At 41.2% G+C, this 25,632-nt stretch overlaps 1 protein-coding gene and 1 long non-coding RNA gene across 11 annotated transcripts in view; one reads left to right on the plus strand and one right to left on the minus strand.

Annotated features, from left to right (window-relative positions):
* Positions 1 to 11,228: 11,228 nt before the first annotated feature.
* On the minus strand, positions 11,229 to 21,825 carry LOC125784442 (uncharacterized). The gene is made up of 2 exons (XR_007427246.1): positions 19,448 to 21,825; positions 11,229 to 13,849 (listed from the first exon to the last, which is right to left on the minus strand). It is a non-coding gene; the product is annotated as an uncharacterized LOC125784442 (long non-coding RNA).
* A 362-nt stretch (positions 21,826 to 22,187) lies between these two features.
* Positions 22,188 to 25,632, plus strand: part of LOC103042767 (trinucleotide repeat containing adaptor 6A) — a 59,542-nt gene continuing 56,097 nt past the window's right edge. For 9 of the 10 annotated variants that reach the window (XM_049468019.1, XM_049468020.1, XM_049468015.1 and 6 more), the window contains exon 1: positions 22,188 to 22,349. The gene's annotated coding sequence lies outside the window, so the exon portion shown is untranslated. The remainder of the gene's footprint in view (positions 22,350 to 25,632) is intronic. The other variant, XM_049468024.1, reaches the window with a different exon arrangement.

Below are 25,632 nucleotides of genomic sequence, written 5' to 3' on the forward strand. Positions count from 1 at the left end.
ACATTCAGACACGTAGGCCTCTCCTCTCAAAGAAAAATGCAGATCAGGGCAGTAGTTCTCTCTGCATGTTCCGTTAGCTTCTCTCCACGGAACGTCGAAATGCTCTCCACTGCAGTCTGGGGTCAGGCTTTTGACCCCCTTACATTTAAAGCTACTTTATTTTGGTGGGGGGGGTTGGTAAAGTTGATGTCCACTCATCATTATAAAATATAAAGCACTAAAACTATTTTATATTACATTCCACATTTACAGAACACTTTTTACCATCTTCCTTAAATATGCACTTGATGTAGTTTTAATTGTCTGCAACTGCCTTAACTGTGTAGGGAAGGCTTTTCACTAAATTTTGGAGCACTTGTGTGAGGATTTGATTGGATTCTGTGACGAGATATTTACCACCTTACCTTATCCCCAACTAAAAAAGTATTGGATAGAGCACCATTACCTAGGGCTTTTTCAAAAACTGTAGCCCACACCTGTTATTAGACACGAATAGGTTTATGTCTATCTGCTCCAGAGTTTTATTCTTTTGACAGTATTTCACTACAGGGTGAGCTCTCACACAGTGAGAGCTATTATGCACAAATTAAGAAAAAATGGAACACTGGTGAATCTTCCCAGGAGTGGCCAGCCAACTGGAATTATTCCAAAATGGCATGAACATCTCATCCAGAATGTCACAAAGAACCCAGAACAACATCTAAAGAACTGCTGGTCTCACTTGCCACAGTTAATAATTAAATAATACGAAAGAGACTGGTTTAAAATTATATCCATGGGAGAGTTCCAAGGCAAAAAAAAACACTGCTGACCAAAATTACCACAATCTCACCTATGCCAAAAACATCTTGGAAAGCACCAGGACTTTGAGTAAATATTCATTGGACTGATGTGACAAAAGTGTTAATGCTCAAAACCCCTTTAATGTGGCTGAATTAAAAAAATCCTGCCAAGATGAGTGGGCCAAAATTCCTCCACAGCAATGTGAAAAGGACTGCTTGCCAGTTATTGGTAAAGCTTGATTGCAGTTGTTGCCGCTAGGAGTTTTTTTTTTCACACAGAGCTAGATTTCCTTTTATGAATAAAATTATCATTTAAAAGTATTTTTTTATTTACTCAGGTTATCTTTGTCTGATATTAAAGGTTATTTGATAATCTTAAAAATATCAGACTAAAAAAATAAATCTGTAGGGGGCAAATACTTTTACACATCACTGTAGATACTTAGCTCCTTCTAGACAGTTAATGGTGTCTTTGCAACATGGTGAAGTCCAGAGAATACTGGACTGGGATACTGTTCTCTGGAATGATGAGACAAAATTGGATCTCTTTGGGTTTATGGCCCAGTGATATGTTTAAAGAACGACGCTTTTATAGAAAATAACTTCTTGTCTGCTGTGAAGCATGGTAGTGGGTCAGTCATGCTCTAGGCTGTTTCGCTTCTTCAGCTACATGGAATCTCTGCTGTGCGGTGGAGGATCTTGGGTGGAAATATCAATCAGTGACAAAGGTGAAGCTTGGAAGACGTTGGACCTTCCAACAGGACAATGATCCCAAGAATACCTTCTACCGTGGCTTGGTTGCAGAAGAAAGGCTGAAAGATTCTAGAGTGGCCATTGCAATCACTCAAATTTCTCTGGTGGGACTTGAAAAATGCAGTTGCAACACACAAGCCCAAAAATGTCAAAGAACTGGAGGCCTTTGCCCGTGAGGAATGTGCTAAGATACCTGTTGATCACTGCAACTTGTGTGAAGCTATTTTTCATGTCTGAAGGACGTTATTATTGCCAAAGGGTACTATGGTACTAATTTACTAATGTTGTATGTGAATAAGGGGTTGAATAATTTTGTCAATAAAGGACAAATTTGTTGGTAAATTAGAAAAATTGTCAGTTACAAGTATTACAATTCTTTATTTGATCTGATTGTAAACAAGATTTTAAACTTGCTAGAAAACTTTGCTGCAGTGGGGGTTGAATAATTTTAAGTTTGGAGTATGCAACACCAAACACATATAATACACTTGCAGATCAAATCATTTAAAGAAAATGTTCTCTCTTCTGATTTCTTGAGTGTTTGTAGACCACTGCAGTCGTGTTGTCATTTTGTAGTCGGCGCTAGAGGTGTGCAGACATAGACATCAGGTCCTTTATCAACCAAAGTGCCCTTTTGAAACTTTTTTTTTTTTTTTTTTTTTATTATTATTATTAAGATTTTACTGAGGCCGGTTTGAAATGATCTTTTGAAAACCTGAGCGATTAAAAACAAGTAAAAACAGAATGCCCTGAAATCAGCTCGCACACACCCGACCTCTCTCTTCCTCTGTCACGTGACCCCGCGCGGTCGCGCGCAAGGCACACTAGATGCGCTGCAGCAGCAGTTCAGTTCAGCGAGTCTTCAGCACAGCACGCACAGATAGGCTTCTTCTCCCCCGTGTCCCACTAGCCAGGTAACATACACATCAAGTAAAATCCTACCGTTTGCCCTCTAAGCCCAAAGTGAAATCATTTTGTTGTGCAGTAAAATGTTTCATACAGCACCAAACTATTATGTATTTTATCAGTTGGTGGTGTGACATTTTTCCATTGAAAACTCATGTTTAGAGAATGTTACAAATAAAAGTCAAATGTCATTCAACATGTGCGTGTAATTTTTTTTATAATGAAGTGTTCCACGTGCACTAAAAAGTGCCTTTTTTCCCCCCTGAGCACTTGCCCCCCAAAATGTCTGTGCACGCCACTGGTCTGCGCTATATTGTTTAAGCCCATATTTGGGGTTCTGTGTCTGATATGCATTAGTCTATGACAAAAAAATGAACTTTTAAATGGCAGTAACACTTGTTTACTTTTCTACTGCTTGTTTTAGTGTTTTTCTGCTGTAACACACCCAGCTCACCTCAGTGAGGGCAGTTAGTTCATTAGTTGGATCAGCTTAAGTAGTTGAAATACAGTCTCTAATATCAGGTGGAGCTACTGCAGAGGGGTTTAGAATAAAGTGGCAAGTCAGTTAGGGCATCAGCTGTGTGTGTGTGTGCGTGTGTGTATGTGTGTGTGTGTGTCAGCTGTTTCTGACACCTCGTCATTTGGTCAGTGCTGTCGAGGTTAAAAGTCGAGGACATTCTGGCAGTAGATAAAAAGCAGAGAATGGAGGGCGCTTCCTTAGGGGGTATTAGTTGCAAATGTCTGGCTGTCAGGGGTCAGAGAGGAGCATGAAAAATTCTCCCATGTGAAGGTGTGGTAACAATGCTGCACATGAAGCTCTCTGTGAGATGGATAAAAATGAAAAGTCGGTTCTCACAGGTCAGCTGTGTTTTTTAAAGGGGGGTCAGACTGGACCATATAAAAATATATACACATGGCCAGTCTCTCTTATCGAAATTCATAAATCTGTTCAGTTATTTCAAACTATTCAAAATATGAAAAAATAATATTAAAAAGTACAAAATTCCACATCTATATAGAGAACAGCTATATAGTGAATAGCTTTATAGTGAACAGCTTTATAGTGAACAATGCAAATCATCAGTACACCTTATTATCCAGTAAGTTTCAGTAAAGTTTATCCTGGCTGGAACATGATTAGCATTAGCTGCTAACCACGCTAAGAGCTTGCTCTTTTGCCATTTAGAGGTGAGTATTATCGACAGCTTGCTGCTATCCCCAGCTACAATACAATAAGTATCACAAGGCTTACAACGCAATATATTATGATACTGTAAACAAGACAGCATATTACAATATTTTAAATCATATTCTAGAACATACTTTATAAAAACACACTCATATTTATGTCTGAGTAAAAAAAATATCACGTTTTATGCAACTATAACAGTGGGATTAATAATAAAAATGGTTAATAATTGTTTGTAGCAATTATTTTAAGCTGTAATGTTCACTATGTTTGTTCACTATATTAATATAGAACAATAGGCAAGTTGACATCTATGCTAGAACTATTACCGCCAAAGAAGCAGAAGACGGTGAATCTTGCATTCACCTTTATTTATGTTGCTTCAACAACAAAGCACTTAACAGACATGTATAAAATACTAGAGACCCAGACTTGAGTAAAAGTACTCTATCAAAAAAATTCTTGAGGAGAAGTTGAAATGTTCTTTAAGCATTATACTTAGGTAAAAATACTAAAGTATTCAACATTTTTGTACTTATTTGTACTTAGTATTGCAAATAGTTTATTAAAAAAAATACTCAAGTACTTAACTTAAAAGAACAAGAATTGTGTTGTGTATTTTATTAAAGAAAGAAGTCAAAAGTTTAAAAATCATATTGTATATATCATACCAAATGTTTACACTCACAATTCATTACATTTTTATCATTTTAACGAGCGAGGGGGGTAAAAAAAAGACTTTATTACAAAAAGAGGTGATACAAAGAGTAGTCAGGATATGAAGGGTCAACACCGGTAAACAGGGCCAACAAGGAATAACATACCAAACGTAAAAAACAGTCCAGGGTCAAAACACAGGCAAGCTAGGGGAGGCAGGCTAAAAGGTACACAGTCAAGGAACAAATAAAAAAGGTCAAAAACAATAAACAATAAGAGCAGAAACGCACTGTAAAGCAGAATGAACCAAAACAGTTCTCAGCACTGAGTGAGTGTGCTAGACAGTCTTATATACTGAGTTCAATAGGTGATTACTATTGTGGTGTTTGACTTTCTGGAAGTCATATGATCGTGTGAATGTGTGTTGTCTTGGTGAGGTGCGTTCTGGGTAACATAGTCTGAGTAACGAGAGTGAACATCGCAGGCAGAGCTGGATGCAGGGGAAATAGGTGTGCTTTCAGTCCCAGGCCTGACATGAAGCTTCATTATCTGGTCTAATTTAAAAAGCTAAAAATGGGAAAGTTACTCAGAACCTGTATCTGAATAAGGCCCTTTATTTTGGAAAACCAACCCAATATCCACTGAAGTGAAGAAAAAGTGGAAGTAGGAGAAAAATGATAAGTATAGATACAGCATTTTATTACAGTAGTGGAGTTCTAATTTGTTACTACACATCTCTGGCACTTGAATATAACATGCTCCTCATTTTAGCTGGAAATCTTCAGCGTTTTAGGCAGGTGGCCATGTTTTGGCATTGACTGAAGCTTAATGATATTTTAGGCTAGTGGAACATTTTCACTCAGCAGCCTCTTCAACCACCCTTACTGAGCAGACAGCCATTTTACACTGAGGTGTTCATGCTAATACTGAGGTTAGTTTAGTGTGAGTGCTGAAGGCAGGTGAGGACAGTTACGGCCCTCCAGTGTTCTGTAATGAAATGCCTGGGTTGACGGTTCTCTGGTTATCAAACCAGACCCGGCAGCTCCATTAGCATCTCAAAGGCTCTGAGTTCCCATTGATGCCCCTATTGTTATGGAAATTAGCTCACTTTTACAGCCGCGTCATTTCAAGTGTGTCTCTTTGGCTGCTCTTAGTGTATAAATACTCACACAGAGCGATGGCAGGCCTTTTATTTTTAATCCACTGTCTTTCAGTGTGGTTTGATGTGCTGTGCTTCTACTTGTATCATCTTATAACCATCACTGGATAAAAATAATAAAACCACTAAGTCTAACTGAAAATCTGACAATTTGGAATTTTAGCACAATCAGTAAGCCTCAATTCCTAAGTATAAAATGGCTCTGGTAATAAAATAATAAGATAAAACAATAATAATAGCTGTTGTTTACACAAATAAACACAAATGACACCTGCTATACACCAAACTCCCTCTTTATTAAACTTCACATATAAAATCAGCTCAAGAAATAGTTCCTTAACAACAACAACAAGCAAAATAATAACTGAAATATCATCTTAGAGAACACCCATAGGCCTACAGCAGTTTAGCTCCACCCATTCAGCAGTTAGACCCCACCTATGTAGTCTCCAGCAGTTTAGACCCACCCATTGAATCTTAGCCCCATCTATTGCAGCCTACAGCAGTTTAACCACATCTATTCAGCCTACAGCAGTTTAGCTCCATCTATTTAACCTACAGCAGTTTAACCACATCTATTCAGCCTACAGCAGTTTAGCTCCATCTATTTAACCTACAGCAGTTTAACCACATCTATTCAGCCTACAGCAGTTTAGCTCCATCTATTTAACCTACAGCAGTTTAACCACATCTATTCAGCCTACAGCAGTTTAGCCCCATCGATTCAGCCTCCAGCAGTTTAGCTTAATCTATTTAGCCTACAGCAGTTCAGCCCCACCCATTCAGCCTATAGCAGTTTAGCCCCATCTATTTAGCCTACAACAGTTTAGCTCCATCTATTTAGCCTACAACAGTTTAGCTCCATCTATTTAGCCTACAACAGTTTAGCTCCATCTATTTAGCCTACAGCAGTTTAGCTCCGTCTATTTAGCCTACAACAGTTTAGCTCCACCTATTTAGCCTACAACAGTTTAGCTCCATCTATTTAGCCTACAACAGTTTAACCCCATCTATTGCAGCCTACAGCTGTTTAGCTTAATCTATTGCAGCCTACAGCAGTTTAGCTCCACCCATTCAGCCTACAGCAGTTTAGCTCCATCTATTCAGCCTACAGCAGTTTAGCTCCATCTATTCAGCCTACAGCAGTTTAGCTCCATCTATTGCAGCCTACAGCAGTTTAGCCCCATCTATTTAGCCAACAGCAGTTTAGCTCCACCCATTCAGCCTACAGCAGTTTAGCCCCATCTATCCAGCCTACAGCAGTTTAGCTCCATATAATCAGCCTACAGCAGTTAAGCTCCGTCTATTTAGCCTACAGCAGTTTAGCTCCACCCATTCAGCCTACAGCAGTTTAGCCCCATCTATTCAGCCTACAGCAGTTTAGCTCCATCTATTCAGCCTACAGCAGTTTAGCTTAATCTATTCAGCCTAGAGCAGTTTAGCTCCATCTATTCCACTTACAGCAGTTTAGCTCCATCTATTCAGCCTACAGCAGTTTAGCCCCATCTATTCAGTCTACAGCAGTTTAGCTCCATCTATTTAGCCTACAGCAGTTTAGCCCCATCGATTCAGCCTACAGCAGTTTAGCCCCATCGATTCAGCCTACAGCAGTTTAGCCCCATCGATTCAGCCTACAGTGGTTTAGCCCCACCCAATCAGCCTATAGCAGTTTAGCTCCATCTATTCAGCCTACAGCAGTTTAGCCCCATCTAGGGTAAGGCTAAAGGAGGAGGTGGGTGTGTGTGTTGTAAACAATGCGTGCTGTGAAGACGTACAGACCGCTTATAAGTACTGTTCAGCAGACTTCAAGTTCATACTTCTAAAATGCCATCCCTACTATCTACCCCAGGAGTTTACTGCTGTGTTTTTACATCAGTTCTGAGCCCAACTTCATTCGCCCCACACGTGTAAGTTATAGCAGAACCAAACTTTTAAGGATTAAGGTTTGGTCAGTAACAGCAACAATGGACAATAATATCAGAGCAACACTGGGCAGACTACAGCTCCTCCTCCTCATTGGAGACAAAGGGCAGGAGGAGGCGGTGCGAGCGGTGGCGAGCTAGCCAGGCTAAAAGTTAATGCTAACCGACCTCTGATACCATTGCTTTTCTTGTTTAATGTCCGCTCTCTGGATAACAAACTGGACCTTCTGCGGCTAAGGATGAGTGTTTCTGAGGAGATGAGAAACTGCACTGTGATTTGTCTTACGGAAACCTGGATGAACCACACCATGCTGGACTCAGCTTCCCAGCTCGCTGGCCGGCAGCTCTTCGGAGCAGACCGCAGCCAGCTATCCGGGAAAGCCCGAGGAGGCGGCTTGTATGTCTACATGAACAAAGGTTGGTGCACAAACTGTGTGTTGGTAAACAGCCACTGCTCCGAGGCGACAGAACAGCTGACTGTGAAATGTCGCTCTCACTATCTGCCTCGTGAGTTTTCTGCGGTGTTCGTGATTGCTGTTTACACAGCATTGGATTCTAATGCTAACAACATGCTGATGTCAACATCAGCTCGCTTCACATAGAACTAAAAAACACGCTGCCGAGGTTTTACCAACACGCGCGCATTCCAACACGAGGTAATAACACACTGGACCGTTTTTACACCAACTTGAGGGACGCGTACAGAGCCTCCGCCCACCCCCACCTCGGGCTCTACAACCACATCTCCATCATGCTGGTCCCTGCATACCACCGACCGCTGCGACTCTCCAAACCCACAAAGAAGACCATCACTGTGTGGCCCAGAGACGGCGATGCTGTGCTGCAGGACTGCATCGGTCTGCGACAGACTGGCAGGTCTTCAGGGAGGCTGCTGAGTGTGAGGGGAGCTGGATCTGGAGGAATACACATCGGCTGTTCTCGGGTACATCAGCAAGTGTGTGGAGGATGTCACTACCACCAAGACTGTGACTTGCTACCCAAACCAGAAGCCCTGGCTGATTGTAGAGGTGCGTTCTCTGCTGAAAGCCAGGGAGGCTGCCTTCAGGTCTGGTGACGCAAATTAATTCAGGAGGGCTAGAAGAGAGCTGACTGTTGGAGTTAAGAGGTTAAACGCTGCATATTCTCAGAAAATCCAGGGACACTTTTCCTCCCAGAATCCACAGTGCATGTGGATTGTTGCACAAAACTCCAAAGACCCATCCCTGCCTGAGGCTCTCAACAGGTTCTACGCCCGCTTTGAGAATCCTGACACCCCACCCAGCACTAGACTCACTCCTTCACCAGGAGAGGAGCCCCTCAGCGTGACACCAGCAGAAGTAAGGAGGATGCTGAGGAGGATCAACCCCTGCGAAGACTGCGAAGACCAACTCTCGGACGTCCTGGCAGACATCTTTAACGCTTAACTCATCCAGGCAGCGGTCCCCACTTGCCTGAAGACTGCCATCACCATCATGGTCCCCAAGAGCTCCGCAGTGACAGGTCTGAATGACTACCGGCCAGTAGCCCTCATTTCGAAAGTCACAAAGTGCTTTGAAAGACTGGTTCAGACTCACATCAAAGCCACCATCAATGTCACTGTGGATCCACACCAGTACGCATACAGGAAGAATCGATCCACAGAGGATGTCATTTCCTCCGTGGTTCACACTGCCCTCACCCACCTGGAGCAGAAGGATTCCTACGTCCATATGCTCATTGTGGTCTTCGTCATAATCCTCAGCACTGGCTCCCCTCAAGGCTGTTTTGAGCCCCCTTCTGTTCACACTGCTCACATATGTCTGCTCACCTCTCCATCCAGGCTGTCATATTGTGAAGTTTGTGGACACCATGGCAGTGGTTGGATGTGTGACAAACAGAGACCAGCTACAGGCAGGAGGTGGAACACCTGGAGGGTTGGTGCAGCGATAACAACCTCTGCATCAATGTAAAGAAGATGAGGGGGTGATTGTAGACTTCAGAGGGGGCCAGCATGTCCACCTTCCTCCACACATTGGAGGATCTGCTCTTCCCAAGAAGAGCCCCCCAACCTGCCTACAGGCTACCTGATTACAGGCTAGTACCACTCACTTATGAAGTGCTTTGAGAGAGTGGTTCTGGTTCACATCCAGTGCAGGAGTCCACCTCAGATGCTATCACTGCTGCCCTCTATTACTCTCTCTCCCACTCTCTCTCCCACTAACATCAGGATGCATTTTGTGGACTACAGTTCTGCCTTTAATACGACTATCGCCACAAACTCACAAACAAACTGTCCATACTCGGCCTGCACCTACCCCTTTGCAACTGGCTTTTGGATTTCCTGACTGGCAGGCCTCAGTCTGTCAGGATTGGAGATAGGACTTCAGCCAGTATCACCACCTACACAGGCGACCCACAAGGATGTGTCCTCAGCCCAATCCTCTACACCCTGTTCACCCACGACAGTGTTACTTCCCATAAGGACAAACATCATCCTGAAGTTCACAGATGACACCACAGTGATAGGACATATCAGTAGCGGCTTACAGGGGGGAGGTGACAAGACTGGTGCTATGGTGTGAGGACAACAACCTCACCCTCAGCACAGACAAGACAAAGGAGCTGATTGTGGACATGAGGAAAGAGAGGAGGCCTTATTGGCTGATTGACTTAATTTGGGATAAAAGAGGTACATAGTTTGTGTACAGAATGTTTGTGTAAAGTTTTACATAAAAAGTTTTTTGGAGCAGATCACAGTGTTATCAGATAATCCAGATTTATACATAAGGTTCTAAAAAGAATCGCTCTGTCTATGTTTACACAGATCTCATTTCTCTCTACTTTCTCTCTCTCTTTCAAACACACGAACACACACACACACACACACATTGCTGTGCTGTTGAAATATGATGCAGTGCATCCATGGGCCCAGCTGCTGTTGCTACAGCAACCACGTCACACTGGAAGGAAGGAACAGTGCTCACCTTCCACAGTCATGAACACTTGGCAAAATGCCAGGGCAGTGCCCATACATATGAGCAAGAGCAGTATGTAGCTTTATGTGTTGTGGTATGGTGCCTGTTCCTCCTGTAATTAAACATAGATAAGATAGCCTTTAGCACCATCAGATCGATGGTCTGTATCTCTCTGGACCACCATCAGTAGGTACTCACCACTGTGGCAGCTTCTGCAAACCTTCTGGCAATTTGGGAGAAACTCCAAACCAGGGGACTGGACATTACAATCTGACCCTCTTCAAAATGTTTACTATGTTCAAATCCTAGATCATGGTTTATTACTTTAGATACTCTGATCATTATTATTAGTACACTAAGTGGATGCTGGTTTATTACTTTAGATACTCTGATCATTATTATCAGTAAAGTAAGTGGGTGCTGGTTTATTACTTTAGATACTCTATTATTATCAGTAAAGTAAGTGGGTGCTGGTTTATTACTTTAGATACTCTATTATTATCAGTAAAGTAAGTGGGTGCTGGTTTATTACTTTAGATACGCTTATGAAAGCTGAAGCTGCAGCTTCTCTCTGTTTTTTTTTTTTTTTGTCATGCAAAGTCGTTCTTCTGGAACACAATGGAGCCGGTCGTTTTCCCAGGACCTTCTCACTCTGCTTCTTTTTGACCAAACTGACCTCTGTCCCACTACACACATACTCTCACACGCGCTCACACACAGCTGCCCCCCAGCCCCACCGCCAGTCATCAATATTCATGACTTCATGCAAGATTCATCCTCACTTCAGCCCAGACTGCTTTGGACTTTGCTCTACTGTAATAGCCTCTGGAGGCTAATGCTAACGGCTGAAGGTAAATTGCTAACAGATGGAGCTGTTGGAGTGTCAGTAGAGCGGACTGACATCAAATCAAATCAAATTTATTTGTATAGCGCTTTTTACAACTGGTGTTGTCACAAAGCAGCTTTACAGAAACATGATCACAGGACAAAGAATCAGGCAAAACATTAAAGAAATAAAGAAACCCCCAGTGAGCGCAGAGGCAAGGAAAAACTCCCTCAGAGCTGAAGGAGGAAGAAGAAACACTGAGAGGACCAAAACTCACATTTAAGGGGGGACCATCCTACCACTGGTCAAATGTTTTTAAATGAATTTTTTAAAGTTTTTATATGTCCACATAGGTTTTATAAATTCAGGAGTATAGCAGCACCACTAATGGAAGCCATTAGAGTTCATGGAAGCTTGGATGTAATCAGTGGAGAGTAAGATGGATGATGAGCAGCTGATCTGTGGTGGGTGATGGAGAAGAGCTGACTTCAGAAACTTCCATCAGTCTGGCTGGACAGGAGACATGAGAGCCTGGGGTCCAACATCTATCGGTATTGGGTGAGACAGGTGGGCAGTCAGTAACTCGGAGGAAGGCAGAGAGATGGAATTAGTTTTAACTGGATTTATGTAAAACAGAAAACATAGAATATTAGTGTGGCTAATGACTCCGGCAGATCTAAATAAAACAGCCTAACTAAAGGAGAAGATAACAGACACAGAGGCACCCTGAAACACCGGCATCCATTTACTCCACCGTCCACAAACCTGAGTGACCGTGTGCAGTGGGAGAACAACAGCACCAGCATCTCAGTTTACAACAATTCCCTCTGTCCATGAACCCCTGGATCTGCAGCCTTATCTAAAGGGAGAAACATTAATTACCAAAAGCTAAACTAAGTCTAAGTCCCAAACATATTCAGGAAGATTATTCCAAAGTTGGGGAGCTTTATAAGAGAAAGCTCTTCCTTCTGCAGAGCTCCTCTAAATTTTAGGAACTACTAATAAAAGCACCCTGAGATCTAAGTAATTGTGGTGGTTCATAATAGGAGATGAGGTCTCATAAATACTCAGGAGCGAGCCCGTGTAGGGCTTTATACGTTAAAAGAAGAATAGTATAGTCTATGCGGAATTTGACTGGAAGCCAGTGCATTGCTGACAGGACTGGACTAATATGCTCAAATTTTCTAGTTTTAGTGAGGACCCTGGCTGCAGCATTTTGAATTAGCTGAAGTTTATTTAAGTTACTGCAGGAACATCCAGACAGTAGCGCATTACAATAATCTAGCCTTGAGGTAATGAAGGCATGTACTAATTTTTCTGCGTCATGCAGTGATAGGGCATTTCTTAGCTTGGCAATGTTACGGAGGTGTAGAAAAGCTGTTCTAGTAACATTAGATATGTGTTTATCGAATGCTAGATCTGAATCTATAATAACTCCAAGATTTTTAGCTGCTGAACCAGGAGTGATAGAGAAGTCGGCCAGATTTAGCATCAAGTCTGATAATTTACTTCTAGCAGCTTTGGGGCCTAGTAGGAGAACTTCTGTTTTATCACTATTTAATAGGAGGAAGTTGTGCGACATCCAGGATTTTACAACTTTTACACAATACTCAATTTTCTTAATTCTCACTCTGTCATCAGGTTTGGCTGATATGAAGAGCTGCTTGTCATCCACATAACAATAACCCTTTTCTAATAACTTTGCCCAGTGGGAGCATATATAATGTAAATAATCACGGTCCTAATATAGAGCCTTGTGGAATTCCATATTTTAGCTTAGTATAACTGGAAGACATTTCATTTATCCTCACAAACCGATAACGATCGGTTAAGTATGATTTGAACCATGATATGGCAGTTCCAGTTACACCGACCATGTTCTTTAATCCTTCTAAAAGGATAGTGTGATCTAAGGCTGCACTCAGAAGTACCAGTAGGAAAACATTTGGTATTTGTTTTAGATGACTGCGAAGGTGTTCTGTGAGCAAGAACACCATGCCTAAGCTGTTTAGATGAAGATTTTCAGAACATTTCTACAGAATATATGTGACTTTAGTCAGATATAAGATTTTTTTCTGAAAGGTTTTGTTTTTCAAGATTGTTTATTCATTTATGTATTTGCTAATTTTGACTTAGATACTGAAGACATTCTCCTGATTATTATTAATGGAATATTTCATTTCTACATTGCTGAAGGATGGGCTAAATGGCTGTAGGCTGAATGGGTGGTCTTAACTGCTTTATGATGAATGGGTGGGGCTAAATTTCTGCAGGTTAAATGACTGGGGCTCTGCTGTAAGTTGAATGGGCGGAGCTAAACTACTGTAGGCTAAATTGGTGGTCTTAACCTCTTTCAGCTAAATGGGTGGGACTAATAGAATAGACCACTAAAGTCATGCATCCTTCTGTAGTCATCGTATGACCATACTTGGTGTAAAGTTTAGTTGGATTGCATTTGGTGGAAGGGTGGCTGTCGTGATGCGTGTCCATTAAAACACAGGAGGATGAACAGACTTCAACTGATGCAGTTTATTCTCAGAGTCACTGCATATTTCACAATGAGGCAGAGCAGGTGCATGAATGGACAGTTAATGCATGGCTGAGGAAAGGATGGATGGAGGAAGGAAGATGATGTAGGGAGACATAGGGTGAATGGAGAGATTATACAGGATGGTTGTATCTACAGGATGGATGGTTTTATCTACAAATAAACAAAATACAAGGATCAGTAAAACAATACAAATAGTGCAATAAAAGGAACAAACCAAGTGAGCAAACAATAAACCCAATCACAATCAAATTGGACAAGTTAACAAATGAATTAAGTAATAAATCAGAAAACTTACACAAACACACATCCATTGGAAGCTCAGTCCACAATCCAAAAGAGGTTCAAATCCTCAGACCATGCCAAAAAGAAATAAAAAAATGGCAGACAGTGCCATTTTAACCTCTAAGCCCCGCCTTATCCTGCTGAATTATGGTCTATGTAGTTTACCTGCTCCCAGGGAATTTCCAACAGCCGCCCCTCAGTGTGTGCATATATTGATGAATTTAGGAAGAAAGAATATTAGATTCAGAAACAGCCTGAAGTGGAATAAGACGAGCTACAGGTCTAATATAACTTTTACCATTTAAACATACTTCAGCTGTACAAATTTGTCCATCAGAACTTGGAATAAGGCGAGAAGACATTTTGCCTACTGGCCACATACCTCTAGGCTGTTGAGGGTCCATTACAAGTACTGCTGTTTGTGAGTTTGGGCCATCAGTCAACTCTTTCCATTTATGTCTTAGTTGCAAAGTGGGGAGGTACTCTCTAATGAATCGAGTCCAAAATTGGTCTGCCAGGATTTGGCTGTGCCGCCACCGTCTCCGTTTCAATGCATCAGTCTGTGCATACTGTGCTTGTGGTAGTGATGCATCCCGCCGCCCCATGAGAAGAATATTAGGAGTTATTGGATCCAAGTCAGGGATATCTGAAGATACATAACCCAAAGAATGGTTTGAAGTGCTGTTTTGATGGATCTGATCTCCCTTACCCATGGCCCACCGAAATGAGGAGCGTTAGGAGGATTGAAATGAAAGTTTATCTGGTGTTTGGCCAGTACTGTTTTCAAGTTAGAATTGAGCTTCTCGAAAGCTTCTTTCAGTTCTTTACTTCCACCTTTGAAATTTGTTCCTGATCAGACCACAGCTCATAAGGACATCCTCTCCTGGAAATGAATCTTCGAAGTGCCATTAGAAAACTGTCTGTGTCAAGGTTATTGAGCAGGTCAATATGAATGCACCGTGTAGTTTGACACTTAAATAGTATGCCCCATTTTTTCTGTTTTGCGGCCATGACTAACCATGAAAGGTCCAAAACAATCCATTCCTGTAGCCCAAAAGGGGGGTTGCCTGTAAGCGAGACGATGGTAGATCTGCCATTTGTGGATTGATTGGTTTTGCTCTCAATCGTCTGCATTGCATACAAGACCACTGGTGTTTGCGCACAGCTTGCCGTCCACGCAGAATCCAGTAGTACCTTCGAATTTCTGAGAACACTCTCTCTGGACCAGAGTGAAACAGGATATCATAATGTTTGATAAGGAGTGATGTTAAAGGGTGCCTGGGATCTAGAACTATTGGATGGATGGTGTCTGGTTCAACAATGTCTAACCGTCTTAATCTACCTCCCACTCGAATCAGTTTTGTATGGGGATCATACTCAGGTGCTAAAGCTGTAAGTCTGCTGGAGTTTGGAACAGGGTGGTTTGCTTTGAGGGCATTCATCTCTTCAGGGAAACTTTCGTTCTGGGCTTGGGACAACAGCATTGCTTCCACCTGTTTCTGGGTAAGGTCTGGGACTGTTGGAGTTAAAGACTGATGTGTTTCATTCACCAAGTCAGTCCAGCTGGAGTACTTTGTGATGTCAGGCAATGGACTGGGCACATCAGCTCCTGCCTGACCACAAAATTGTTTTCTCATTTCTACTTTGATTGTATTTTCAGGGCAAGGAGGCATGCATGGCCAAAGATTTTGTGGTTTTGGAGGAAGGATGGACCATAGTTCCATTTAGAGGATGATGCCAAGGAAGTTAGGTTAAGACCTCTAGTTATATAGTCTGCAGGATTATTCTTTGAGTCCACATAATGCCAGTCATCTGGGGAGGTGTGTTCTAGGATCTCTGTCAAACGATTAGCTAGGAAAGGTTTGTAGCGACAGGATTCTGATTTCACCCATGTTAAAACTACAGTGGAGTCAGACCAAAAGAAGGTTTGGTCTATCTTCAGAGTTAGTTCGGTTCGAAAGAGTTTAACCAATTGCACCCCTGTTACAGCAGCTAACAGTTCTAGTCATGGGATGGATATGATTTTCTTGGGTGCAACTCTGGATCTTGCCATGAGAAAGGATATGTGGATGTCACCTTGAGCATTTTTTGTTCTGATGTAAGCTACAGAACCATATGCTTGTTCTGAAGAATCACAGAAGACATGCAGTTCACTTGCTTGATCACTTGTTCCATACCATCTAGGAAAATGAATGTTATGCAGACTTGGTAGTTCTTCCCATTCCTGCCAGGATTGTTGCAAGGAATCTGGTAGGAGAGGGTCATCCCATTCTCTCTTTTTTGACCACAATTTTTGGAGAATGATTTTGGCTCGAGTGATGAAAGGACTTAGGTAACCTAATGGGTCGTATTGGGTGCCCAGTACTTTGTACACATTCCTCATTGTTAAAGTGTGGTATTTCACTGGACGGTACTTATAACCGAGAGTGTCAGAAGTGCAGTCCCAGGTTAATCCAAGCGTTCCTTCAAGTGGATTGTTAGCATCTTGATTCAAAAGTTGAATTGTGCTGGTTGCCAGAGCTTCCAGTGGGAGTTCATCAATCACTGCTGAATCATTGCTAGCCCACTGACAGATGTCAAAGCCACCTTCAGCCAAGATTGTTCTGATCCTTGCGATGAGTTCTTTAGCTTGTTTTGAATCTTTCAAGGACTGCAAACAATTGTCTACATAGAAAGACTGCAAGACTGTGTCTACAATGTCTTTGTCTGCTTGAGGGTGGTTTCTGACATGAGTTTGGAGTGTATAAACAGCACAACAAGGACTGCAGGTTGTCCCAAAGGGTAGTACTTGCCATTCGTAGGTTGAAGGAGCTTCAGTCATCTGCTCACACCAGAGAAATCTAGTGAATGGTCTGTCTTCAGGAAGGAGTCTGATCTGGTGGAACATTGCCTTGATATCGCCACTGATTGCAACAGGATGTTCACGAAATCTGAGGAGTACACCAATTAATGTAGGACCAAGGATAGGTCCTGGAAGGAGTTTAGAATGTAATCTTTGTGAGAAGGAAAAGTTGAAAACAATGCAATATTTTTGGTTATGTTCTACTAAATGATGAGGAATGTACCAGGATGCATTGGACTTAGCTTCTTGTTCTGGGGACACTAAAGAAATATAACCTTCTTTTAATCTTGTGATCTCTTTGGCATAGACCGCAGTCAAACATGGATCATTTTGCAGTCTTCGTTCTGTGCTATGAAGCAATGAGAATACAGCTTCCTTTCCAGATTTAATGGTAGGCATTTCATCTTTCCACAAAAGGGGAGTTGAGTGACGTTGAACACCATCCATTTTGACTGTCAGATTTCTCTTCCAGCATGGCCAGGGCTCGTGTGTCCTGTTTACATCGTGTGACCTCTCGTTCATTTTGATAGGGCAGGACATCAACTTGCCACAATTTCTCAACATTGTGCATGAGTTCAGCAGAGGAAGATGTGGAAACATGCATACATTGGACTTTGCTTTTTACCTTGTGTAGGTAAGTTGGTCCTTGCAGGGTCCATCCCAATCGTGTGTGAATGGCCACAGGGGTTCCAGGGGGTCCAGCCCTCACCTCTTCTATGGCAGTTATCAGGTAAGTGTTGTCTGCTCCGATGAGTAGCATTGGCATGGCATTGTCAAAATCTGGCAGGGGAAGATCTTCCAGATGTTGGTAGTACCTTTTGAAATAGCTCATTGGATAGCTATGCTCAGTCAAAGCAAGATTTGAGGATGTGAACGCTCCCTTGATTACATATTGCTCAGATGGATTATCTGCTGCTGCAATATTGAATGTTACAGATGAGCCTTGTATTTGTTCAATACCTTGCCGAATGGTGTGAAGCTCCAAAACTTCAGGAGTTCCTTCAAGTTGTAATGTGTCTACAGCTTGTGACAAGATCAATGTTCGTTCTGAACCATCATCAAGAAGAGCATATGCATGGCAAGACTGACCTTTGTAACTCAGAATGACCTTTACCATCTTCAGAAGCACTTTGGGGGAATAGCTTGATGGGTTCAGGTAGAGTACCTTGGAGGACGAATGCTGAGGGACTAAATCATCCGTTTTCCTGTTTGCTTCATGAAGAACACCAAGGTGTGGACCCTGACATTTTGGGCAGGGTTTCTTAAGGTTACATTCCTCAGCTTGATGGTGTTTTGCACATCGCCAACATAATCCGTTGCTTCTAATCCATTCCTTCAAATTACTTGGGCTTAGTAGTCCAACTTGGGAACAGTATGTCAAGCTATGCTCCTGACTTTTACAGTATGGGCAGGATTGAGATCTTGCATGCACAGATAATAGAGTTGGGCCTGGGGCTGAGACTGTAAATAACTAGATGGGGAGGCAGGATAAGGCTGAGGAGGCTGGGAGCTGGACTGGGAGCTAGACTGAGTGATATGAGGAGGAAAAACACCAGACTGAGAGGAAACCTGAGGCTGTACAGAACTAGATGGAAAGGCAGGATAAGGTTGAAGGGGCTGAGGCCTAGGCTGGGGATTATGAGTAGGCACAACACTAGACTGGGGTGCAATCAAAGGCTGAGGCTGTAAAGAACTAGATTGGGAGGCAGGATGGGGTAAAGCTAATCTAGATGGGGCTGAACATGAACTTCTAGCTCTGTTCTCTTCAGGTATAGAACATTGAAATTCTACACAACTGTGAGGTCTTTGTACAGGTTGGGAGTAATCAACATCAAAGTCATCATCAGAGCTAATGCAATCTTCAGAAACATTTACTGATTCAGAGTCCCTGTTACAAATATGCAGGGATCCCATACGATCAAGTAGTTTTATTGTCTCTTTCAGGCTGCATACCTAGTATGTAGTTCCTTGAGGTCAGATTGTTGTTGTGCTGAGGCAGGATTCGGGATCCCTCTACCTCCAGGTTTAAGATAGGTAGCTAAAGGCCTTGGATTAGTGGTGCAGGGTTCCTGTGGCTTTCCAAAGCCCACTGACTCGACGTGATATTGCTGAAGATGGGTTGGAGGCCTTCTCTGCCGTGTGGATCGTCTGTTCTCTTGATCTGTATCCATCATAACTGCCAATCCCGGGTTTCGGCACCATGTAAAGTTTAGTTGGATTGCATTTAGTGGAAGGGTGGCTGGCGTGATGGTGTGTCCATTAAAACACAGGAGGATGAACAGACTTCAACTGATGCAGTTTATTCTCAGAGTCACAGCATATTTCACAATGAGGCAGAGCAGGTGCATGAATGGACAGTTAATGCATGGCTGAGGAAAGGATGGATGGAGGAAGGAAGATGATGTAGGGAGAATGGAGAGATTATACAGGATGGTTGTATCTACAGGATGGATACACAGGATGGATGGTTTTATCTACAAATAAACAAAATACAAGGATCAGTAAAACAATACAAATAGTGCAACAAAAGGAACAACAAACCAAGTGAGCAAACAATAAACCCAATCACAATCAAATTGGACAAGTTAACATAAATGAATTAAGTAATAAATCAGAAAACTTACACAAACACACATCCATTGGAAGCTCAGTCCACAATCCAAAAGAGGTTCAAATTCTCAGACCATGCCAAACAAAGAAATAAAAAAATGGCCGACAGTGCCATTTTAACCTCTAAGCCCCGCCTTATCCTGCTGCAAAGAATTATGGTCTATGTAGTTTACCTGCTCCCAGGGAATTTCCAACACTTGGGGGTTTGTGTCTAAGCTGTATTTGTCTATAGCAAAATGAATGGGCTTTTCAAAACTCGCCTCTATCACATTCTGTGGTAAATAAATATGTTCTTGTTCATTTTATTCTGCTACTCTTATGTGCTACAGTATGAGCTTTAATCACACAGGAATAAAATGTTGTAGGCCAAATTGCTGGGACTAATCTGCGATAGGTTCAATGGCTAAGGCTGTATATGTAGGCTACTGTAGGCTGTATAGTTTAGGCTAAATGACTATATTAAATGGGTTTCCAATAAGGAAATATTTGACAGTAATTAGCTTGAATTGTATGGTGTATTTGTGTGTGCGTGTGTTTGTGCAGTGTCCAATGAGGCAGAATGACTGTCTTTAAAAGGCCCCCAGAGTGGAGGCTGCAGGTCAGTTTTTGCCCGTGTGCTGGTGCTTTGTGTACAAAGTGAAAGCGTAGGCACATTCCTGCGGGCAGACCGGACAGTGTTTACATTGTTCCTGATTTGTTTAGGGTTTTCTCAGTCCACAGACGGCTAAACTCTTTCTATTTGGCCAGCATTCATAGCAGACTGCTGCACAGAGCTAAACACATTTACGGATGTAAGCAAACAGATACAGCATCACAGGCAGCTGGGAGCAGAAATACCTGAGGGAACTTTTGTTTAAAGAAGAGGGTATCTATACACAGCTTCTGAAATCATTTTAAAAGTGAATTTTGTCTAAAATGCTTCACACAGCAGTCAGAGTATGAATGCACATTTTGTTTCAGAGCTGCCATTTATTTACTCTGTTGAATTTATCTATATGCTGTTTGAAACATTCATACTGCTTTTGTAATTTGCTGAAATGTAGCTTGATCACTATAAATAAAAAAAACAAACAGCTTGCAAAGAGATGGACTGAGATAAATAAATACATGGATTCCTTTAGCTTTGATTAAATTACAGTATGCATACTGTACTCTATCGCATTTTTTCCACACACCTCTGCAATGTTACAACAATAGTTTTCCCCAAGATCTGGTATTGATGATGGGAGATTTTGACCACTGTGCAAAGTCTTCTCCGGCACATCCCAAAAATTCTCAATAAGGTTCAGGTCTGGATTCTGTGACATGCACTATGATGGGTGCATTACTTTAGCCACCTCTTTCCGAACCCTGATGCACCCATCACTCTAGAACAGGGTAAATCATGATTCCTCAAAGCACATGTTCTCCTTCCATCGCTCCAGATTCCAATCTTTATGCTCCTTAGCAAATTGAAGTTGTTTTTGTCGATTAGTCTCACTGGTAAGTGGTTATCTTAAAGCTACACAGCTGATTAGCCCCAATCCCTTGAATTCCCTTCACATTGTGCTTGTGAAAATGCTCTTACCTTCACTTTTAAACATATCTCTGGTATTGTTTTTGTACCACAAAGTTAAAGTGATCGCCAATTACCATAATTTAATATTTTCGGATAATTTGACTCTTCTGAAACAGACAAACATATTTTCAAGGACACAAAATGAGTTTAACAAATGAAAAGCTTCTCATTGCATTAGTTAGAATTCAATAACTTGTCAGCTGAAACATAATCACCCGTGCAGTAAATATCCAATTTGAAGATCTTTGAGTTATCCAAAAAGTTCTACTTGTTCCTCTGTATGAGTGCTTTAATAGACTTTGAGCAGTGTTTAGGGTCGTTGTCAAGTTGAAGTATCCAGCCCCAGCACAGCTTCAGCTTCGTTCCTGATCTGTGAACATTGTTCTTAATAATCTGCTGATATTGACTGGAATAATGCACCCCTCAACTTTAACAAGATTCCCAGTACCTGCACTGATCACACTGCCCCACAGAATGAAATCTCTGGAGCTGGTCTGTGGATTGACTATGACTATTCTCAACATCCTTCTGCTTATCTGAGATGTTTCTTGGTCTGCCACTTCAGGCCTTAACTAGAACTGTGCGTGTGGTCTTCCATTTCCTCACTATGTTCCTCACAGGGGTAACTGACAGCTGAAATCTCTGACAGAGCTTTTTGTATGCTTCCCCTAAACCATGATGTTGAACAATCTTTGTTTTCAGGTCATTTAAGAGTTGTTTTGAGGCTCCCATTTTTCCACTTTTCAGAGAAGATGCAAAAAGGAAAAAAACTTGCAATTGGCCAAGTGTTTCAATTATTAGAGATAAAGCTATTCAAATCACTAAAACAACAAGGGTGCCCAAATGTATGCACCTGCCTTATTTTGTTTAAATAATTATTGTAATTTTTTTTTGTAAATCCTATAAACTTAAATATCACTGTGTTTGTCTCCTATATGATGAATTTAACTGAAATTGCTGATCTGAACACCAATGATTTAAAAATGAAAATCATCAAAATGAAGGTGCACAAACTTTTTCATACCGCTGTAGATAGATCACTAGTGTTAAGTTGTTTGTTTTTTTAGTTGTATAGCTGTTATTATTGAGCTGAACTGGATTTTGTTTGTTTATGTTCCTGATATGCGCCTGCTGCTCTGCGCCGTGGCGCCATTTCGTAGCGGAAGTGGCAGCCGCGCGCGCCGCTGAGCTCTTCCTGCGGGAGCGCGCAGTGAGAGAGAAAATGTCCGCGCGGGCGGAGCGGTGATCCTGCAGGAGAGCTAAGCGCGAGCTCGGGTTTAAAGATCAATAATACACTCATCGCTGATCCACTGAAGGCCTTTCACCACACTTTACTCATCGCACTTTAATCTACACAGGTGAGGCTGAACGCGCTTTTCGCTGTTTGGCGCAGTTTGCTGTAATGTAGCGCGCGGCGGAGTCGAAGGGCTCGAGTGGAGCTGCGCGTGGTGGCGTCTGTTGTTTACAGGGACCGTTAAAACCGTGATAAACATAAACAGCGCGGTGCATTTGGGTAATGTGTGTTTTGCGGGCGGCGTGTTGCAGAAACGTCTTAGTCAAGCGGCTTCAAAAGCCAGAACTACGACGCCGAAGTTGGACCTCCTATTAGAGTTGTTCAGTTCCACCTTAAATGGTGCGGCACTGATACACTATATAGTCTGAAGTGCCCGTATGAAGCTAGCGAGCTGCTTTTCCGTTTAAGGTGGACCGGAAAAATTATAAAAGCGAAGCCCAGCTGTAACCTCTAACGCTGTTGGATATTAAAAAGCTAATTGATTATTCGTTGGATAATGCTCTTACATTTGAGTTTAAATATTCGTCCAACTACATGCTTATGTTACAGAACAAAATGGCGTAAGATTTGAGTTATAAATAATAGACCTAACGTTAACCTTTAGCTAGCTAGCGTTAGCCAGTTATGTTTTTGAGTTTCTGCCTCGTTACAAATCTAAGCTAGCTACACAATAGTTTATAAGTGATACAAATAAGTCTTTAGCTAGTTATTTAATAATGACTCTAAATGCGAAGTGGTTATCTTGTTTGCTAAGGCTGTATTTTGTGGTCTTAAATTTAATACTGACTAACTAGTTAACCTTGCTAACTGATTAGCTTACTTTTGTAAATATGTTTATTATATAACTTGCTTTTAAGAACGCGAAGTGTGTTAAAAGATTCTTATGTTTATACCGCTAACCTAGCTTAGCGATGTTAAATCTATAAAATTATATATGGCTCCAAGCTAGTTAACGAGCTATAAACAAACAGAGCAGGTCATTGTTTAATAGCTAGCTTAGCGGACTAACCTAACCTAGGTCTCAGTTTTCAACAGATCAGATCAGAGTTTCGCAGACCCCGAAAGCCATTTTATTTGGTTAATGCAGGTTAGCTAGCGTTACGTAGCTGACAGCACAGATATCTACATAAGCATGCCGATAAATAAATAGTTAACTAAGTATAAACGAATAAATGTGATACTGAGGCAAATAGTATGTGGGCTTATTAGGTTTAGTCGTATGTTAAATAGCTACGTAGTTAGCTTAGCAGCTAGGCTAGCTGATATTAGCTTCTGAGCTAAAGCCCTTAGTGTTTTTCCTCATGTTTTAGTTTAGCTATTTTGTGTTGGTTGTAGAGTTAAGCGTACTATCTTGTATAATGTAAGCTTCATGTAGGAGAGTGAGTATGTGTAATTATAATTCGGTGTTGTTTAGCTAGGCGAGCTAAAAAAAAACGTTTAAATAAATGCTTGTCCACTGCAGAGCTAACAGTAAGGGTTCCAGCATTCAAACTGTCATCCCACAATATTATACTTTTTTATTTTTTTTGCGAGAACAGGAGTAAAATCAGTTATTTCGTGATGGAAGCCGGGTGTTGTGTAGTTGTGTGCGACTGTAAGCGGTTAGCAGGTTTAACGTGGTTTGTCTGTGGTGGGGGAGGTGTAGCTGTAGATTTTCTCTCCTACTCCTGGTTATGAAATCGCGTTGAACCACCTTAGGGGTTTAATTTGGTTCATTTTATGATTTTACAAAAATCAATGTGGTATTTCCCATGTAGACACTGTCTAAACACTTCACTTACTGATGTCCATGTCTGCCATTGATTAACTTTGGTGCCTGTTAGTGCTGTCCAATCCTAGACAATCACCACCAAAGAACAATATAATAAGGTTGGCAGTATGTATTTTTTACAATACACTTGTTATTGACATGCAGTAGTAGGATTTCATTTCTGCTATCAAGAACGTGAACTATATATAGTACAGTGGTTATTATAAAACATATATAAGATGTGACCTGTAAGTTTTTGTGTGTTTCTAATTGCATACTAAAAAGTACTTTTGAAGTGTGCATTGTGGTGCATTCCCTTTTCAGAGTGGATGAATCTGGTGATTTGGATTGGTTAGGAGTCTGTTGCCCTCCTTTATTTCACCAGCTTGCTTTAGTTCTAATCTATATAAATTTTCTCTAATGATGAGCTCTTGTATTATCCTTATTAGCAGCACTGCATTTGCTTAAGTTAAGACTTGTAGCCAGAAAAATGTCCCGGGACCTAACAGACACACTGTTTTTAAAATAAATGCATTTGGCATTGCCAAAATGGTAGCAAAAGCAGATTGATGCAATTTATTATATTTTGCTATCTCCCCTGCTTAGACATTTTAAAAATAAAATAAAGTAAACAATGTAAAATCTTCAGGACTGCTGCTTTAAACAATGCTTATTACACTGTGCAATACAATATTTGGTTGTACAGTAATAGATCCACAATATTGTGAAAAAAGGTTCAGCAACAATGTTCAGTATAATTAATATGATACACATTTTAAGTAAACTAGCATCACATCTGCTTCAGTATGGGACATAATCAATAATGTGTAATGATACTAAATGTCACCAGTGTTTATATATTTAATCATGGCATGCTTTTCAGATTAAGCAAAGTTAATATAATCTGCTGTCATAATTTTTGTTTTTCTGAGACTTCTAGTGCATTCTCTTTTTAGTAGAATACTGAGATGTACTGTTTAATATATTTTATATATTATGTAAGATTTATGCTTCACAGCAGGTTTAACCGTACAGGATTAATTTCAGTAAAATTAAATTAGGTCGCTGTAGAATAGTCAGAACAGGTTCTGCAGCATTTCTTCTTGTCATAACAAAGTTCTACACTTTCCATCTAACAACTTGTTTCCTCTGTTTGTCAGACAATCTTTGGTTTTCTGATAAGTTACAATAAAAGCCCAAAATAGATCCCTCGGTTTAAAATATGAAAACATATTAAAGCTAAATGTGTGGTAAAAAAAAATTTCTGGCCTTATCCCCTTCATTTGTTGATTTGGAAAGTGTTGTAATATATAGTATCGCTAATGTATATGCACTCAGACTTCATACAGTAGAAATGGACTGTTTTGTGTATTTGTCATTTTTGTGTATCTTTCAGTTTAATTGACCAATTGCTGATTGGGTGATCAAGGGTGGGGCTAGATACCACATTAACACTTAGGCATACTTGGTAATGTGTCTTTGTAGGTTTTCTATAATGTGGCGAACACTGTCTTTCAACTAAAAATATGCTTTATATTTTAAAATCAACCATATTAAACAAAATGCTGTGGAGCTCTAGCTTAAAGACACACTGAAG

Source organism: Astyanax mexicanus, chromosome 19 (assembly GCF_023375975.1).
Source record: "Astyanax mexicanus isolate ESR-SI-001 chromosome 19, AstMex3_surface, whole genome shotgun sequence".
NCBI classification, from domain to species: Eukaryota; Metazoa; Chordata; class Actinopteri; order Characiformes; family Acestrorhamphidae; genus Astyanax; species Astyanax mexicanus.